This window comes from Lolium rigidum, chromosome 2 (genome assembly GCF_022539505.1).
Source record: "Lolium rigidum isolate FL_2022 chromosome 2, APGP_CSIRO_Lrig_0.1, whole genome shotgun sequence".
Taxonomy (NCBI): Eukaryota; Viridiplantae; Streptophyta; class Magnoliopsida; order Poales; family Poaceae; genus Lolium; species Lolium rigidum.
Window position 1 is genome coordinate 68,707,450 of NC_061509.1, and position 14,301 is coordinate 68,721,750.

At 45.3% G+C, this 14,301-nt stretch overlaps 1 pseudogene; it reads right to left on the minus strand.

Annotated features, from left to right (window-relative positions):
• Positions 1 to 1,384: 1,384 nt before the first annotated feature.
• Positions 1,385 to 13,441, minus strand: LOC124691899 (annotated as a pseudogene).
• Positions 13,442 to 14,301: the final 860 nt, after the last annotated feature.

Sequence of the window (14,301 nt, forward strand, 5' to 3'; positions counted from 1 at the left end):
TAGAACTCTTCCCCAGTGCCTGGGGACCCCTCTTCATCGTCTTCATCATCACCAGACGCATCAGAGCCAGACCCAACAGCATCAGGAGCAGGAGCAGTCCTAAACCGAGTCCTGGGAGGAGGAGCACCATGTGAAGATCCACCGGGAGCAAACAAGGATAGATCAAAGTTCTGGAACATGGCATCCTCAATGGGAGGTATCGGGGGTGCTCCCCAATGCTCACCATGAGAGGCTTAGGGTTGACGGAATCCTGCAGGCTAGCACGAGACATCGGTAACCAAACAAACAGGGAGAGAGATTTACCCAGGTTCAGGGCCTTCGATGAGGAAAACCCCTTACTTCCTGCTTGTCTGATCTTGATTATCGAAAGAATACCGGGTTACAATGGGGTAGCCGATAGGCTATGATGGTGATCTCGTCGAGAGGCTAAGGTTCTAAGCTCTAGATCTGATATTGCGTTGATTCTACGTGTGTAAGTTGTGTTCCGGCAGACCCTCTCCTGACCTTTATATTGCAGGCTAGGTTCCAAGAGTTCTATCCGGATTCGGCTAAGTTACAAAGAGACCTCTATGCCAATCTTTCCTCGTATGGCGCCTTCTTGCCTTGTCCGTCAAGAAGCCTTCTTCGAATAAGCTTCCTTCTCCGGAAACGACGTGCTGGCCCACCTCGCGACTATTTGTCGATTGTGACGCTGCCAACCACCGCCATATGTGTTTCATATGCGTACCCCTACGGGTTTATACAGGCTGACGTACAAATTAATTATTCGTTAACTAACCGTAAAAGAAAATTATTTCTTTAATTATGAATGGTTATCGAACCATCATAGCCGTCATGTTTTATTTTGGGTTAGTTTGGGGCGAGGGTGTGTACTGAAACACAACCTTTAGATTCAAAACCTGAAAGGTTCTAATGTGAGAGTTATTTTAGGTGTTGTAGGCTTGAATATCCTATAACCTGAAGTACGTCAAAGTGCGTCACATAAACAATATAACAATATGATTATTGATTGAAAGGGGATTTTTTTTTTGATTCTGTAGAAGATCAATCAAATACATGTCACCAGTTAACTGATAGAATATTGATGCAATCACACACACAAGAGATCTGTGGAAGATTAAGCTTTATTTGCTGACATAATCGGGTCTATATGTTTGCTAACATAAACATGTCTCACACTAACATAAACCATCTCACAGCAAGCAGGAATTGCATACGCACTAAGTTTGCGTTTCAAATGAACACTTGCTAACTGATCATGCCATCTGGATAGACAAGAAGATGCAGAAATTACGTATGTCCATTCAAGCCATGCGTGCAGAACTTTACTTAGATAGCGAAGATTCAGATCCGTCGAGATAGTTACATTCTATGCTATCTTAAATTATTACGGGACATTCTTTATAAACGAAGCACATACATGGCAAATACAATGAAACAGGAAAATGTGATGTTTTCTTAACATGCATGGGAAGAATGAATAGAAGTGAAATAGCAAAGGGTGGTTCAAGTTACAAGTCAAAATAAGGCATACTCATCAGCACTGTCATATAGGACCGACTGACGGAAGGACATCTTGGGTGCACCTGTGCGGCTTTCGTGAAGACCGCCTCGACATCACTGTACTCATGGATGGACAAACTTTTATTTACATGGATTTGCTCGAGGGCTGATAGGTGCTCCAAGCCGACTGGTGGAACACCACCCCACTCATCACGCAACCCTAAATGGAGCCTTCGTACCTTAGGCATAGCACCTGCCTCAAACTCCATGCATGCCGTACCATCACCATCTTCAGTAGAGCGGAGCAAGGTACTCTAGAACTGGGAATAATCCCCTCCTTATTCTAACAGCAGCAGTATCTTTAGGAATACACAACACCTTGAGACTGAGCCAAACGAGGGAGGGCAGCTTTCCAACAGCATGAACCTCATCAGTCGACAAGTGCTCAACACGTAGGGAGAGGCCACGGAGGCAACACAGGTTACCAATCCATTTAGGAACTCCCTTCAGCAGCCATTTTGGTAGATGAAGCTGCTCCATATAGAGAGGAGGGTTGGATAATGAGTACAGTTGATCGTCATCACATTTAGGAGTCGTGAAATCGCAGGTGAGGAATCTGAGCTCATGAAGCTTTCTAATTGAGGAGACCAAAGCATCAATCTGTGCCACCACATTGTCACCCCACTTATAACTATGACTCCTGGAGAGCCTCAACTCCTTTAGATTGGCCAGCTCACCAAGACCCTTAATATCGTTTAGCGAGCTCCACCCTAGATTAAGGAAATGCACAATGCACAATGATTTCATGTTCTCGATCCCGTGGGGCAGTCCTGTGCCGCCTGGAAGAATCATGCATGATAAGCGTGGCAAGGAAACTATATCTGACGGAATGGCTAGTCGTGAGGGACCACGTATTGCGAGCGTCTCCAAATAAACAAGCTCTCGAATTTCAGTTGGGAGATCTATGCGGCAGCCCAACGCTGTTACCTTCAGATACCTTAATTGAAATAATCTACCAATAGGAGTGAGATCCACTTTCATAACCTTATCGTATGGTGTTTCTTGACTTGAGAACTGAAGCAGTAGCACACGAAGGTACTTAAATAGCAAAAGAGGGATTGGGTACTTGGGATCTCCAAACTGTGCAAATGAGCGCACTTGTGACAGTCTAGTATCGACGATACCCGCTTGATGTCAAGGACAATCGACGAACCTTGTACTCACAACCATGCATTCTTGCCACGTCTTCACAATTATATGCCACACTGATAAAATTCTCTTCCACACACTTGCTCAGAATCAAATCAAGCATCATGTCGTGTACTCTGCAAGACACCACCTCCTCATAGCATATGGTTTCTCCAGGCTGAATCAGACTTCTATTGATAAGTTCATTGAAATAACTCTTTGCAACATTCTCCAAATCTGATCCATGAGAAGTACTAACAATGCCTTCAGCTACCCATTGCCGAACCAGATCAGCCCTCCTGATCTCCTGGTCTTCTGGATACATGCCAATATACAAGAGACATGGACGGAGATGAAGAGGAAGATTCATGTAGCTAAGGTTAAGTATACTCCTCATCTCTTCCAGGGTGGGATTTTTAGCAAAGTTTGCACCCAAAGAATTTCTTATACTCTCCCACTCATTCTTTGATCTTGATTGACTATTGGCTAACAGGCTAGCTATAGTGATGATTGCCAGTGGCAATCCTCCACACTTCTTCAAAATTTCAGCTGAAATTTCTTTAAACTCAGGTGGACACCTATCTTCTCTCTCAAATACTCTTTTAAAACATAACAATCTTGAGTCATGTTCTTTGAGGGGTTTCATTCTGTAAACACAGCCGCGGTCATTTTGACACACCCCAATTGCTACATCCTCCACTCGCGTTGTTACTATTACTCTACTTCCATTTGCCACTTCTGGAAAGGCACAACTCAAAGTATTCCACATTGATTCATTCCACAAGTCATCAACAACGATAAGATACCTGCAGATTTTTTTTTCACATATGTAGATGCATTTAATTATGATATGATTACAAGGTGCAGATGAAACCACCTAAACTTGGTAATGAACACAAAAAAAAAGACATTCCTTAGGTCAATATAGCATGTTCACATAACATTCAAGCCTAGACAACGATAATTTTTGTGCGACGCTTTAAGGCTCAGTGAAAAAAATACACCATAATTTATCTTAGAAATGCTTGAACAAAAAAAGATTACGACTTTCTTTTTTTATATTAATAAATAATAACATGGGCACATACATTTCTATACATGTATAAGAATTAAAGTTTTTTTTATCGAACTAATCTTATCAATAGATGATCTGGCGGCTAACAATTTTAGTTCTACCTACAAAAGGGGGTTTCCACGGCCTAAAGAATTTTAGCTGTAGCTATGTTAATTCGACTTTAGTTACATACTCAATGGAGATTAAAATAGAGTTGATCCTCCAATTTCTATCCTTCATATGCCAATCTCAAGTTTGCATCTTTGCTCATCCTGGTATGACAGCCACACCAGTATTTCTTCAGGTGTCGCCGTTATTTTACGTAACAATTTGCTATATGATGTCAGCTGTTTCCAATTTAATAACAATCCAGATTTTTCCCCCTCCTCCCCTCTCACCTTCTTTGATTCCAGCAAGCCTGAGCCGGAGATAAAAAGATGACGCAGAAGCGGCAGCGCCGGGATTCAAGACGTTTTAGGTGTTCTTGATAGACAGAAGGCTCGAGAGTATCGACAGGATCGACAGACGTTTCAGACGTTTGAGGTATCAGAAGTTCAGAACTACCTTTTTTTTGTTGGTTCACTAGATGTTGCAAATGGGTAGTACATAATTAGTTAATTCATCTATCTTAAAACATGCTGAATTAGTTCTCGGATATTCATTACATATATATGATTCTTTGATTTCAAGGGTCATCTTAAAAATGCAGTTGTCCTCTATTTCACTTCTGAATCACCCAGATGTTCGATCTGACAAGACTAAGTAGTTAAGAAGTGAGCCTAGCTAACTTGACTAGCGGAGTAGACATACAATGCAGCTATACAGGTTCAAGTTCCTACGGATATAAATTTGGGTTCTTATTATTCAAAAAATAAACTCCTTAAGGGTATCTTATCCCCGCCATTCTTTAAAAAAACACAAAAATCTAGTTAATGAGTGAGAATATATAGTAAAATAACTAATTCTAAGTCACTGCTTTTGGAACCATGAAATGTAAACAAGAGGTTCATGCAAAAGAGAATGAGATCTTGATCGGACATGATTAACAGTTTCTAAGTCGACTGAGTTATATACACTCTTATAGATATAACCGCATGATTTCTAAACCGTCATGTGTGAGAAGGAGATAACATAGTTTGGAGCTCATCCAGAAAGCCCGACAAGATTTTGTGTTAGATTAAAAGCATAGAACATACATATGTCATTAGTGTTTAGAGGAGTGCTAGTAATATAACACTATTTTCACAAGTAATTAACCAATCATGTGCACGAGTTAAACGAAAAATGTTTGAAATAGTAAATCTGGTTTAGCTAGCATACCTTGTTTTGGGGGTTTATTAATCTAAAGCCGTGCATTATTTGCCTTTATAAAAAAACAATTAGAAGAAAATAAGTACCTATTATGTGTGAGATGCCCTCTAAGACTGTCAATGATGTCTTGCACCACAGAATGGGGAGATGACTCCTCCTTCATCCCCAGCTTCAGTTGTAGGCCACTAAGGAGGCGTATCAGATCAGGTCTTTGTGAAACTGACATAAATGCCTTACAACTGAATTGCCCACCAATCTCATCATACACTTGTTTGGCAAGTGTAGTCTTACCGACCCCTCCAAATCCCACGATGGACACCACCTTGAGGTTTCTCTGGCTATCGGCCAACCAACATAGAAGATTTTTCTTGGGGCCGTCCATACCCACAAGTTCCGCTGCGTCCTTGTATATTGCCGACATGCGAGAATCGACAGGAATAATGCCAGTAGAAGGACTGATGCAATCATCAATCTTGTACCTTTGCATAGAACAAGAAAAACTTCATATTTACCGGCTTCATGTGAATTGAACTGGGAGAGAAGCTCCTATATACATTTTTAAACATACCTCATGCGTCGTTCATTTGCCTGTATGGCAAGGAGCTTGAGCTCCTCCATCCGATCAGCGATGCGATGACGCTTCCGTAACGTCTTGAGATGTTTAGCCGCCCTCTTGATGAATCCTGCTTTCACATCGTTACCTCCAAGATCGTGTATGAACACTAGCTCTCATCCATCTAAGCCTTTAGTACCGGTTCCCTTACGAACCGGTACTAAAGGGGGCATTAATACCGGTTCCGTGCGTGGGACATCAATACCGGTTCGTTATGGACCTTTAATACCGGTTCGTAATAGGAACCGGTATTAAAGGGTTTGGGCCCGATTTCCAGGCGGTGGTGGGGCTAGGGTTGCATCTTTAGTACCGGTTCGTGTAAGGAACCGGTACTAAAGGGTCTCGTGCCTATATGAGCGCGCGGCAGCGCCCAGCTCCCTGCATATCTCATTCTCACTTCTCCTCTCACATTTCCAAATATCCACCTCTCACACTCCAATAATCTTTATTTTTCTCCACCATTTTAACAAGATTAACGGCATACATCTATCCAAGGGTTAGCAATATCATCCTTCCTTCCGGCGTTCCTAATTTAGCTCAGTTCTTTGGTAGTTTTAACTCGTACTATTTTTGTAGTGCAAGCAAGGTGTTCGATTAAATGCCTAAGTTAGTGATTTTATTTTTTTATATGCAATTTGAGCTGAAATTATGGTATGTTTTGTAGGTTTTAATTAGTATCATCCCCGTCCTTACCGCTGTCGATCGCCAGCGTCGTCCCCTAGCCGGCACGGTACCACCTCGGTGAGCCCCTCTTCTTTTATAAAAAACAATTAGTTTTATGTGATGAACTTGAATATTAATTAAGTTGGTCACTCATATATCCATGATGTTGTGTACTTAATGATTTTTGATATACATATAAAATGCAGATGAGTCGACAATGGATGTACGGTGACCGGTGCCATCCCGAGTTCATTATCGGCATGCATTATTTTCTCAACGTGGCTGAGGCAAACAGGCGGTCGAATGGTTTCATGTATTGTCCATGTAATTCCTGTAAGAATATGAAGGATTACTCTACCTCGAAGACCCTTCACGTCCACCTGCTGGAGAATGGTTTCATGCCCAGCTATAATTGTTGGACCAAGCACGGAGAAAGAGGGGTTATATTGGAAGACAACGAAGAAGAAGAGGATAGTGACAACTATCCCTTATTCACCGAAGACGGTGGTAGTAGAATGGAGGAAGACGAAGTCGAAGAAGAGCTCATTTTCGATGAGCCGATTTTTGATGACCCGGATGACGATTTGGGTCGGGCCATTCTTGATGCGAAGATGAACTGCGGAAATGAAAAGGAGAGGTTGAAGTTGGAGAAAATGTTAGAGGATCACAACAAACTGTTGTACCCAAATTGCGAAAATGGTCGGAAAAAGCTGGGTACCACGCTGGAATTGCTGCAGTGGAAGGCGAGAGAATGGTACTTCCGACAAGGGATTTGAAAAGTTGCTGAAAATAATAAAGAAGATGCTTCCGTGGGAGAACGTGTTGCCCTCTAGCACGTACGAAGCAAAGAAGGTTGTCTGCCCTCTAGGATTAGAGGTGCAGAAGATACATGCATGCATCAATGACTACATCCTCTACCGCGGGGAGTACGAGAATTTGAATGCATGCCCGGTATGTAGTGCATTGAGGTATAAGATCAGGCGAGATGACCCCGGCGATGTTGAGGGTGAGTCCACCCCCGTGAAGAGGGTTCCTGCGAAGGTGATGTGGTATGCTCCTATAATACCACGGTTGAAACGTTTGTTCCAGAACAAAGAGCATGCCAAGTTGTTGCGATGGCACAAAGAGGACCGTAAGAAAGATGTGATGCTCGAGACACCCCGCCGACGGGTCGCAGTGGAGAAAAATCGACAGAGAGTTCAAGTCATTTTCAGATGACGCAAGGAACTTAAGATTTGGTCTAAGTACGGATGGCTTTAATCCTTTCGGGGAGCAGAGCTCCAGCCATAGCACCTGGCCGGTGACTCTATGTATCTATAACCTTCCTCCTTGGTTGTGCATGAAGCGGAAGTTCATTATGATGCCGAGTGCTCATCCAGGGCCCGAAGCAACCCGGCAACGACATTGATGTGTACCCGAGGCCATTGGTTGAAGAACTTTTAGAGTTGTGGCGTGACGAAGGTGTACCTGTGTGGGATGAACACGAACAAAAGGAATTTAACCTACGAGCGTTGTTATTTGTAACCATCAATGATTGGCCTGCTCTTGGTAACATTTCAGTGGCAGTCAAACAAGGGATACAATGCATGCACACACCGTTTAGGTGAGACTGATAGTAATTATTTGGGAAACAAGAATGTGTACCGGGGCATCGTCGATTTCTTCCAAAACAACATCACGTAAGAAAGAGAGGAAAGCATTTCGGAGGTGAGGCAGGATAACCGAACGAAGCCTACCCGCCCTAATGGGGAAGTTATATATGATATGGTCAAGGATTTAAAAGTGATCTTTGGAAAGGGTCCCGGCGGACAATCTGTTCCGCATGATGTTGACGGACACGTACCCATGTGGAAGAAGAAGTCGATATTTTGGGAGCTACCCTACTGGAAATTCTTAGAGGTTCACTCTGCAATCGACGTGATGCACGTGACGAAAAATCTTTGCGTGAACCTGCTAAACTTCTTGGGCGTGTATGGGAAGACAAAAGATACACCGGATGCACGGCAGGACCAAGCAAAGTATCCACGAAGGAAACAACCCGAATCCGGAGAAGTATCAAGGTCCCGCCAGCCTATGCTCTTACCAAAGAGGAGAAGGAGATCTTTTTTGAAGTCCTGAGTAGCATCAAGGTCCCGTCTGGCTTCTCGTCGAATATAAAGGGAATAATAAACATGTCGGAGAAAAAGTTTCAAAACCTAAAGTCTCATGACTGCCACGTGATTATGACACAATTACTTCCGGTTGCATTGAGGGGGCTTCTGCCGGAAAATGTTCGAGTACCCATTGTGAAGCTATGTGCGTTCCTCAATGCAATTTCTCGAAGGTGATCAATCCACTTACTCTACAAAATTTACGAAGGATGTGGTCCAATGTCTAGTCAGCCTTCGAGTTGGTGTTCCCACCATCCTTCTTCAATATTATGACACATCTCCTAGTTCACCTGGTCGAAGAGATTGGCATTCTCGGTCCTGTATTTCTACACAACATGTTCCCCTTTGAGAGATTCAGTCACGGGCTTGCAGGGAAATTTTTCCGAGGCGGAACTTCCGAATATGCCATATATAGGGCATGTGCACCAAGGGCATATTCGAGAAGTTCCACCACGGGAGATTTCCCAACCCTTTCCGCAACATTGTTAGAGGAGATGGAGTCTTCCACGGGCTTGCGTGGAAATTTTTCCGAGGCGGAACTTCCGAAGATGCCATATGGCGTGTGCACCAAGGGCATCTTCGACAAGTTCCGCCACGGGTGATTTCCCAACCCTTTCCCCAACATTGTTAGAGGAGATGGAGTCTTCCACGGGCTTGCAGGGAAATGTTTCCGAGGCGGAACTTCCGAAGATGACATAGGGCGTGTGCACCAAGGGCATCTTCGACAAGTTCCGCCACGGGAGATTTCCCAACCCTTTCCTCCATCCATGGTGATGAAACTCTCCATCCATGTTGGCTTGTTGAGCTGCTTCCCATGGTGTATCGATGCTCCTTTTATAGGCAGCAGCGTCCTTATCCTGCCGACAGTCTTTAGTACCGGTTGCGGACACGAACCGGTACTAAAGGTTACCCACGCGTCCTTATCCCACCGACAGGGCGTCGTGCGCTACATACTTTATCTCATCGAGCGAGGCGTCCTTATCCTGCCGACAGCTTTAGTACCGGTTGCGGACACGAACCGGTACTAAAGGTTACCCACGCGTCCTTATCCCACCGACGTGGCGTCGTGCGCTACATACTTTATCTCATCGAGCAGGGCGTCCTTATCCTCGCCGACAGCTTTAGTACCGGTTGTAGACACGAACCGGTACTAAAGGTTACCCACGCGTCCTTATCCCACCGACAGGGCGTCGTGCGCTACATACTTTATCTCATCGAGCAGGGCGTCTTTATCCTGCCGACAGCTTTAGTACCGGTTGCACCCACCAACCGGTACTAAAGGTTTGCCTCTGTCTTCCCGCCTATTTTCTTCCCACGCTTTCCACCGGTTCCCGCCTTTGTCTTCCCGCCATTTTTTCACTATATATATGTAGGCTTGGCCACCATTTACATATCACATCTAGACTCATATCTGCAAACCTCATCATTCTCTCCCATGGCTTCCATCGCATCTCTAACCCCCCGGGAGGCGGAGGCGCTTTGCGCCTCGAACTACCCCTGCCCGCCGGGCTACCGCGTCCACAAGCCGATGCTGCCCCATCTCAGCGAAGAAGCAGTGTCGGTTCCTCGCATCTTGACGGATGTGGAGGAAGCTACCCCGTGGATTATGTCACGGAGAAGACAGATTGCGAGCTACATATGTTAATCAGGACCGCGTCTGTTAACGTGGCGGTCGGCTATGTGTACCCAAGTGAAGATGGAGCAATGCACCATCATATGCCCATTCCACCTGGCTGTGTTCGTGTCGGGGTGGATGAAGTTGTTTCGGGTTTTGAAAAAGTGGAGCTTGATATTCCTAGAGGTGAAGATGAGAGGACACTGGCCGATGTCAAGCACGGTTTCGCCCTATGGCCGAAGAAGTACGTCGTCCTTTTGCAAAGGCCACCGACTCCTACACATGAGAAGCAAATGCCATCGACTCCTCCTGGTGGTAGTCCTGGTGAGCAGCCAAGTCCACACCTACCTGAGAGGGACCCCAGCGTGAGTCCACCATCTCGAGATCCTCCGCGTAAGACAGCGTCCGTTAAGCGGAACGGTACGCCGCCTAGGAAGAAAGCTAGAAAGGAGAAACAACTGCCGCCTACCGAGAAGTTACCTTGGGAAAAAACTCCGGAGGAAAACGCGGAGGCCGTTCAGGCCGAGGTGAAGAAATTTTTGCACCGAAAGTGCCGAGAGATACCTTTCGAGAAGACACTAGATCGGGAGAAAGTTGTGCGTACCGTTGACAATCTATATGACCCTGTACCATCGCCGCCATCTGACTATGCGCGTTCTATTGAAAGGTCGTATGACAAGATGATCGAGGAGACAAAACCCGTCCAATCGGGTATCAGGGAGATAAAAGGGATACACAGTGTCTACCAGCTCGGACAACAACCCGTTCAATCGGTCGCCCTCTCAAGGTGTTTGACGGGAAGACCGTTCAAAGTTCTAGACAAGACGCAACTGATTACGCCTTAGCCGAACGAGCATATCAGTTTGTTCAAGGGAAAGATTTGGTCGAGAATCTCGGGAAGGTACCAACATGTATGCGTAACTTGCATTCGTGGTACCTTAAGGCCTCAAAGGAAGGGATCGAGACTATCATGGTGCGAGTTAGGGAAGAGCACTACTTCCGTGAGTACCTGTGTGAACGTTGACTTCGCCGAACTCTTTCAGCTATACAATCTCCGGGTCCTCGACAAATCAATCATCAGTTGCTATTGTCTGTAAGTGATTTATTTATTTAATTTGAGAAGTCGTTCATTGTCTGCAGATTATAATCTTTTGTGCGCTATATTATGCAGATCGAAGATGCTCGAATGCAAAAGGGACGATATCACGTACATTGGGTTCATTGACCCGAACACAATGCATGTTAAAACCATAGAGAATCCCCTCTATAACAAGGATACACCGCAGACTTTGCTAAGGTTTTTGAAGCGACAACGCGACAAAAAGCTAATACTTTGGCCTTACAACTTCGAGTGAGTCTTACTGTCTTATAACACATTATATTTTGCTCACCGTATGTCAAAATTTTAACTAATGACTTATATATATGACACTACATATTGAAACGTGCGTAGGTTTCACTTTATTCTTCTCGTCATCAATTTGGAAATTGGAGAAGTTGAAGTCTTGGACTCACTAAGCAAAAAAAAGGATCTATACGTGTCTTGTTTTTTAATGCTCAGAAGGTAATTTTAATTCTTATCGGTTTGTTTCGTTAATTTCCTGCTTTGAACTAATTGATGACTCTTTTATGCATTTTCTTTTGTCGAGCAGCGTATGGCAAACTTTCATCAAGGAAGATACGTCCCGTGAATGGACACCAAAGCTGCGATGGCGTGCGAAAGTAAGTAGTACTACCTAGGTCCACACACCTTTTAATTATCATACTTGACTATTGTTTGATTGAATTATATTCTTGTAAAGAAATGCCCGCAACAACCTCCGGGGAACGATCTCTGTGGATTCTTCGTTTGCGAGTACATCCGCAGAATTGTCAACGAGAGAACGAATAATGAAAGAAATAAAGAGGTACAAAAACAATCTTCACAAATTTGTTTTGTTATCATAAGTTGTGTTGAGTTTCAGTAATAGTTGTTTCATGTATTCATTTGTATCTTATTCTTTTATAGTTGGCAAGAAAGCGGAACAAGCTCTCAATCGATGACCGCTTCATAGAAATAGGCGAGGAATTGGCGGGATTTTTCCTTCGGGACGTCATACCACCACTCGCAGAGTTCCACTATGAATGAAGATGTACATGTTATATATATAGTTGACTCGAAGAGTACCACTATGCTACATGTAATAGACATATATAGAGTACGCCTCGGAGAGTACCACTATGCATGAAGATCGATCTTCATGCATAGTGCTACTTAATTTGCGATCTTATGCAATAACATGTGTGTTATATTATATGCACCAACTTGCTATGCATCATCTTGATCTTCATGTACTACCTAAACCCAAACGCGTTTCCGGTGCATCGACGCGATATGAAACAAACCGATATCCCTAAACCCCTCCAAAAACCCTAAAAAACCAATTCTCCGCCGCGACGGAGATTTGGGCAAATTCCCTGCCGCGGGGGAACCTTTGGTACCGGTTCGTATTACCAACCGGTACCAAAGATCCTTAGCCCTGAGCTCTCCTGGTGGCCCACGTGGAGGCCCCTTTTATACCGGTTCGTAAGCAACCGGTACGAAAGGGGGGGGCTTTAGTGCCGGATAATTAATACCGGTTGCTCAACCGGTACTAAAGCCCCTCTGGAACCGGTACTGATGAGAGATTTTCTACTAGTGGAAGTCGTCGATGCAATTCTCCATGTCGTAGGACATCTCCCTGACATGGCCTCTCCAGTTTTTGGCCAAGGGATCGAGGTCGTCCATCATCTCAAGCTTCTCTAGGAGAGCTTTCATGGTGCTAAGCTCATCCTTGAGGAACGAGGCCTGTCTCCTCACTCCTCTAAGCTTCTTGTACTCGTCGCCCACCAGCACGACGAGCTTGCCGATGAGGGGGTTCATCACCCCCATGGTCGCGCTGACGATTGGTGCAGACATCTCGATCCGAGCCTCCTCCTCCTATCGGCTCGCAGGCGAGCGTCACGGCGATGCGGTACAGTGGCGCCGTAGAAGTCCAACGGGCATGTCAGAGCTCAAGACGGGGAGACGGTGGCTGCTCGCGGATCCGCGGCCGGAGGTGGACGGATGAGGTGTTATGGTCTTGTGGCTGGTCATGGCGGGCGGAGAGGCCGGGCAAATATCTGGGTGGGGATTTCGGGGCGGCCGACTCGCGGAAGCCGAGTCAACGACGCATCTGGAAAGAAAAACGCGCGTCCGGAAAATTCAGCGAGGAAAAACGTACACAAAGATTGCTGGGCAGTGAACTGACGGAACTGACATCCTAATTTCGAAAAATAAAAACGAAAACGATTAGCATCCTAATTTCTACGAAGACGGTGCCGTAGTCAAGCTGAGCAAAGCCCCATAGAGAAGATTCAAAGAACAAGAAAGTTTCTCAAATAAAGGGGGCACTACAGGAATGGAGGTGTACGCCGACGGCCACCACGTACGCCGAGGGCTTTATATCGGGGCCGTCGGCGTACAGCCTCGCCAGGGCACCTCCGGAGGACGACCGTCGGCGTACCGATGCCGTCGGCGTAGATGTGGCTACGCCGAGGGCTGCCCTCGGCGTCTACCGGGCCCTCGGCGTAGGGTCTCCATCACCCCCCTCGCACCCGCGCCGTCACTGCCCGCTCACGGCGTCACACAGACGCCGAGGGCTACCCTCGGCATAGGCCGTGGCCCCTCTATGCCGACGGCCACCCTCGGCATATAGGTTTTTTTTTTTTCTTTTTTCTCTCTCTCATATAACTTTATATTATGTTTCTATTATTTATTTACTAGTATGAATTATGTAAAAAAAGGTTCTATTTTTTAAGAATTCGACGATGCATTGCATATATGTAGGTCCCACGGGTGACGCTCTTCGCAGACGGGTCAACCGGAGCCACTAGGCCGAAATTCTGCTATCTATGTACATATGTCCTTAAACATTTAGGAAAAATTCCATTGCTAACCCTAACTCCAACCCTAACCCTAACCGAGGTCATTCCCGCCCTAGGGTTTCCCGCTTCTGCGGGCCAACTTTGTATTTTGCGAACATTTTGGTAACCCTAAACCTCACCCGGATCCTATCCCTAACCCTAACCCTAGGGGTAGATCTGCGGGGTCCCCGCCCTAAGGTTTGGCTAACCTTGCATGTACCCGGCGTTGACGATTTCCGCATACATGGGCTAGCACTTGGTAAAATACAGGATCTGTATG